The sequence below is a fragment of the Salvelinus sp. IW2-2015 genome, unplaced genomic scaffold (assembly GCF_002910315.2).
Source record: "Salvelinus sp. IW2-2015 unplaced genomic scaffold, ASM291031v2 Un_scaffold8374, whole genome shotgun sequence".
In the NCBI taxonomy this organism is placed as follows: Eukaryota; Metazoa; Chordata; class Actinopteri; order Salmoniformes; family Salmonidae; genus Salvelinus; species Salvelinus sp. IW2-2015.
The window spans coordinates 12,532-18,675 of NW_019949634.1; the positions used below are offsets into that span (position 1 = coordinate 12,532).

General features: G+C 42.6%; 1 long non-coding RNA gene across 1 annotated transcript; it reads right to left on the reverse strand.

Annotated features, from left to right (window-relative positions):
* Positions 1-2,466: 2,466 nt before the first annotated feature.
* LOC139027214 (uncharacterized) lies at positions 2,467-4,067 on the reverse strand. The gene is made up of 2 exons (XR_011479274.1): positions 3,963-4,067; positions 2,467-3,497 (listed from the first exon to the last, which is right to left on the reverse strand). It is a non-coding gene; the product is annotated as an uncharacterized lncRNA (long non-coding RNA).
* Positions 4,068-6,144: the final 2,077 nt, after the last annotated feature.

The following is a 6,144-nucleotide window of genomic DNA, read 5'->3' on the forward strand; positions in this document are numbered from 1 at the left end:
GATTTCATTCGATATAGGTGTTAGAAACATTCATAACGAAGTTATTTTAAACCGAGTTATATATATATAGTTATGTATATTGCGATTTTCGAATTTCCTTAGTATTGCGTTTTGAAGATTTGGGCATGTCTGCGCCACATAGCTAATGTTTGCTGCTATTTCCAAAGTTGAAGAGGACGTTCTACAACCGAGCAACGATTCTTTTGGACAAAGGACAACTTGCCCAAGATTCTGATGGAAGCTCGTCCAAAAGTAGAGCTATTTATGATGATAATTCGTATTTCTGTGGAAAAATGTAAATGATTTGTCCGCCATTAATTCGGCACTGGTCTGGCTGTAACGCACACTGTATGTCTAGTAACGTTAATTTTAAAAATCTAACACAGCGGTTGTGCATTAATAACTAATGCATCTTTCATTTGCTGTCCACCTTATTTTTTTTGTCAAGTTTACGATTAGTTATCGATTAGATTAGGTGCCTCTCCAAGATGGCGCCGGCCAGAATGCCTGAAATGTTGCTACTGATCACATTGTATAACCACGATTTGTGCTGCTAAATATGACATTTTCGAACAAAACCTATATGCATGTGTGTAATATGATGTTACAGGACTGTCATCTGATGAAGTTTATTCAAGGTTAGTCAGAAAATTATATATCTTTGCTGGATTGTTACGATTGCTAACCTTTGCTGCTGGTAAATTGCTTGTGTTTCTGGCTATTGTGGTAAGCTAATATAATGCTATATTGTGTTTTCGCTGAAAACACTTAAAAAATCTGAAATATTGGCTTGATTCACAAGATGTTGGTCTTTCATTGCTGTACGCTGTGTATTTTTTCAGAAATGTTTTATGATGCGTATTTAGGTATTTGACGTTGGTCTCTGTAATTATTCTGGCTGCATCGACGCTATTTCAGATTGCAGCTGCAATGTAGAACTGTGATTTATACCTGAAATATGCACATTTTTCGAACAAAACATATGCTATACAATAAATATGTTATCAGACTGTCATCTGATGAAGTTTTTTTCTTGGTTAGTGACTATTTATATTTTATTTGGTCGAATTTGTGAACGCTACCTATGCAGTAAGAAAATGGTGGAGAGAAAAAAGTTGAGTCTTTTGCTATCGTGGTTAGCTAATAGAAATACATATTGTGTCTTCCCTTAAAACATTTTAAAAATCAGAAATGATGGCTGGATTCACAAGATGTGTATCTTTCATCTGGTGTCTTGGACTTGTGATTTCATGATATTTAGATGCTAGTATTTACTTGTGGCGCTATCTAGGCTATGCTAGTCAGCTTTTTTACTGATGGGGGTGCTCCCGGATCCGGGATGAGTACCAAGTAAAAGTTAAGTTACATCCCTTACCCGTTCCACAACGACCTTGGTCACATCTGTCAGTGGATTTTCTAACAGATCTTCCTCTTTCACAGGGAAACACTACGATCCTGGTCGTTGTGGATCGTTTTTCTAAGTCCTGTCGTCTCCCCTCTCTGCCGGACTTCCTACGGCCCTACAGACTGCGGGAAGCCCTATTCACTCACGTCTTCTGGCACTATGGGGTGCCTGAGGATATAGTGTCGGATCGGGGTCCCAGTTCACGTGGAGCGTTCATGGAACGTCTGGGGGTCTCGATCAGCCTTACCTCAGGTTTTCACCCCGAGAGTAACGGGAAGGTAGAGAGAGTCAACCAGGAGTTGGGCAGGTTCTGCGGTTCTATTGCCAGGACCGGCCAGGGGAGTGGGCAGCGTTCGTGCCCTGGGCCGAGATGGCACAGAACTCGCTTCGCCACTCCTCCATTAACCTCTCCCCCTTTCAGTGCGTATTGGGGTACCAGCCGGTTCTGGCACCGTGGCATCAGGGTCAGACCGAGACTCCTGCGGTGGACGACTGGTTTAGGTGCGAGGAGGAGACATGGGGGCCGCCCGTGTCCATCTCCAGCGAGCCGTGCGTTGCCAGAAAACCAGCGCGCTCCGTCACCGCAGTGAGACGGGTCTGGCTCTCGACCCGTAACCTGCCCTCCGCCTGCCCTGCCGAAAGCTGGGTCGCGGTTTGTGGGGCCATTTAAAGTCCTGAGGAGGGTGAACGAGGTATGTTACAGATTACAGCTTCCCTCTGATTATCGTATTAACCAATCGTTCCATGTGTCTCTCCTCAGGCCGGTGGTTGCTTGGTCCGCTGCTCCAGGAATCTGAGGTGCGGGAGGTCCCTCCGCCCCCTTTGGACATCGAGGGGGCCCCGGCGTACATCGTTCGTTCCATCCTGGATTCGAGGCTTCGAGTGGGGGGCCTTCAGTACCTTGTGGAGTGGGAGGGGTACGGGCCAGAGGAGATGTGCTGGGTTCCGGTTGCAGATGTTCTGGATCCTGAACTACTGTGGGAGTTTCACCGTCGCCGGCCGGATCGCCCTGCGCCTCGTCCTCGGAGTCGTCCTCGAGGCCGGTGTGCCGCTGGACAAGACAAATGTCCATTTGTCTTGTCTTATACACGTCTGGTTTTCATTTCCCCAATCAATCTACTTGAATTTAACCCTCTGTTTCCCATCATGTATTTGTGTGTAATTGTTTCATGTTATTGTGGTGTTTTATTACGTGCTTTACTTTTTATGTTCCGTGTTTTGAGTACGTTTGATTTATGTAGTGCTCTCGTGTTTTTGGAACGAAAATAAAAGTGTGCCTGTTTACATTACTCTGCTCTCCTGCACCTGACTTCGCCTCTAGTACACCCCTTGACAACAATTTACATTAGGGATGGATTTGGATTAAAATAATGCCAACCTGATACTCTAACACAGGATTGTTTATGCCTAGGGATAATTATCTGTACGAAAAAACAGCTGCGTTGATTCACTCTATCCAATCATAGCAGCAAACCGTGAGAGAGAACTGCCCATTATGCAGCACCTCGGACTTGTTAACATTGGCGATGTCTTGTCTTATGTTGAAAGAACACGTATCCCCTAAGTCCTTTATGGAGAGGCCACTTGCTGATGTGTTTGATAGTGATCACTCCAGTCTGCCACTGTTTTGGACAAAATTAGAATTGAGACGATGCGCACTTGCATACCAACTGCCACTTGTCAATATTTCACAATTCTAAACCCATTCGCGAGCACCTTGTGTCCCCTGCGGCCTGTTCTGAAACATGATTCGCTATGAAACTCTTACGTGAACTGAACTCTGTTACATTACCTGTTTTCAAAAGTCAAATCAAATTTTAAATGCAGGTGAGCTGGTTCTACTCTTTTTGGGAATTATCTGGTGTTTTGTGGTAAACTGAGTGTGTCGAGCATAAGACCTATGGTGCCCATATTAATACTTCAATAATTGAATTGGAACAGTGACATAAGTATCCTACGCTGAGCTTGGTTAGGAGCGTCAGCATCTTCCCCTTAGCATCGTGGAACATGGTGCTCTTTGATGACTCAATGTGACTCTCGAGAATGTCCTGCATTCTCTTTAGGGATCCTTTCCCATGTACATTTGAAGCCTCTAAAAATCAGAAAAAAAGTTTACAAAGTAAGTTATATAAAGCTATGGTTATGAGGTCACTGGGTCACTGCTATCCAATGATTGTTAAAGGCATAGTTCAGCCAATTGACATACAGTATTTAGTGATTTTTCCTTACTTTGACAGCAGTCTATGGACCTTGTAACTGCAATCCACACTTTTGGTTTTGTTAAACTATCAACGGCCAAAAAACTATTAAAGCATTTTTCAGACATAAAGCCAATCTCAACCATTTAGCATGTTTAAAATATCATGTCCAAATCATAATTTGCTGGCAGTGGCTAGTTGAACAGAACTAAAGTGTGGATTGCAGTCACTCCTTGTGCACAGATTCTTTTCAGGGTTAAGGAAAACATTTCTAAATTTGTGGAACTATTGTTTTATGATTGCTATTGACATGCATATTAAAGGTAATTATAGTGACAGTATGATACTGACAGACTGACCTGTATAGGAGGGGAGCATGGAGGTCATGATTGACTTGGTGAGCGAAGAGTAAATTTCCTTCTTCCTCTGGACGATCTCATGTTTAAGATCTGCCTTCAATTTGTGTTCCTTTTTGACACCAGAAAAAATACAATTATGAATATTAGTCTTCTTAACATTACACTTTACTTGACCGCCATTATTGGAAGGTCATAAATAATTACACTGGTGGCAAGCAGAGCATAGCACAGTACATCCAAGGGTGTCATTAAGGGGGGGAAAACATTAATGATTCATGCCTAAATATAGCTAGCTAGATAGCTTGCTAGCTACAGGTAGCTGCCTACCGTGGACTCACTCGGCCAGAGCAGTAATTATTAACACGATGATGAGCTACCACAACCAGCTATTGCTAGCTAATTAGCTATTATTTAGATATTATTATAACTGTATTCCCCAATATTTGCGTGATATTTGTTAGCTAGCTAGACTAAAATTAAAACCTAACATGTAGCCTACCTATCCATACTGTAGATGCTACTACTACTACTACTACTGCTGTAGACAGATCCCAACATGTGTCTACTACATGAAGCAGACCTGGGAGGTGAGCCAGTTGTTTTGGAGCAGCAGCAGCATAACTAGACCATTTTTTTATTGAAAGTTAGGCACATGATTTGTTTACTCACTTCCTAGTGCCTAGAGAGCCCCAGGTGGCAGAATCTCAGCAGAAAGCTATCAGACATACTCTTATGCAAAGAGCAGGAAGAGGAGTTAAAGAGTAGCAGCAGTGCCAGTGAAGGAGTGACAGAAGAGATTGAACACCAGGTAATAAGGGAAAGGAAGAGTATGGACAGATTCAAAGTGAGGAAGATGAGGTTTTAGAGGATCCAGCACGATGGCCAGAGAAAGTACAAGACCATGAAAGGGAAGCTATTGTTCGCAGACTAGCCAACAGGTGTGGTGAGGAGACAGAACTGTATAAAACCATGCCCCCAGACTCAGAAGGCAAGCCATTCCCCAACTATTTACAGTATAGTAAGTCAGCAAACGGAAGAGAAAAGGTGCGGAGAGACTGGCTTCGTTATAGTAAGAGTGTAAGGCATTATATTGCATTCCATGTGTTCTTTTTTCGCATGAGCAAAGTAAACTATCACCCAGTTTTCTGATTAGTAAGGATGTCTATAAATTATCATCAGTGAAATGGCAGAGAAAGTATGACAAACTGCCAGAGCATGAGGATGGTGTGTCTCACAAGAACTGTTACTGGAAAAGGAAAAATCTGCAGCATACTGTTACAACAGCTACAGGTATAGACAGTCAGCTGCAGAAACAAATCCGGTCAGAAATGTATAAAAACAGAGACTTCTAGAAAGGATTGTGGATGTGACACTGTACTTAGCATCTAGGAATCTGCCATTTTGGGGAAAATCACTCAGTCTTGATGATGTCCATAATGTACATTACCTAGGCTTACTTGAACTGTTGTCAAATTATGACACGCTATTACGAGACTTACAGAAAGTCAGAGACAAAAAGAAAGGAGCACGGCTGACTCATTTCCTCAGCCCTGAGAGACAAAACGAGTTCATAGGAATATGTGGTCAAAGGGTTTGAAAACAGTACTTGATGAAAGAGAAGATGCAATCTACTACTTGGTTATATGTGATGCAACACAGACATTTCCCACACTGAGCAAAATGTATTATTGGTGAGATATGTACACAAAGATAAAGTTCAGGGAACAGGTGAATGGGAAAAAAATTACAATTTTCTTGAATTTAAAGACTTTGCTAGAAAGACAGGCAGTGAAATGTCTGTAATGATTTTGAGTGCATTGGAAGGGCATGGTATTGACCTAGCAGATTGCAGTGGTCAAGGCTATGATAATGGTGCACATATGTCAGGGAAGTGAAGGGAGTTCAAGCACACATACTGCAAAAGAAACCACGGGCCACATATTCACCTTGTGCCTCCATACTCTCTATTGCTTGGGTGTACATGCAGCTCAGTCGTACCCAAAAATATCAACCTTGTTTTGGCTGAATAAATTGTCTTTACAATCTGTTCATTCCAGCCCAGAGCGATGGGCCATTCTCAAGGAAAAGAACTGGCTGCTGTCTTAACGCCTTTCAGACGCGATGGAATGCCACGTATTGCTGTGGTCCGACCAGTGGCAACTCATTACCGTCTATCATCAAT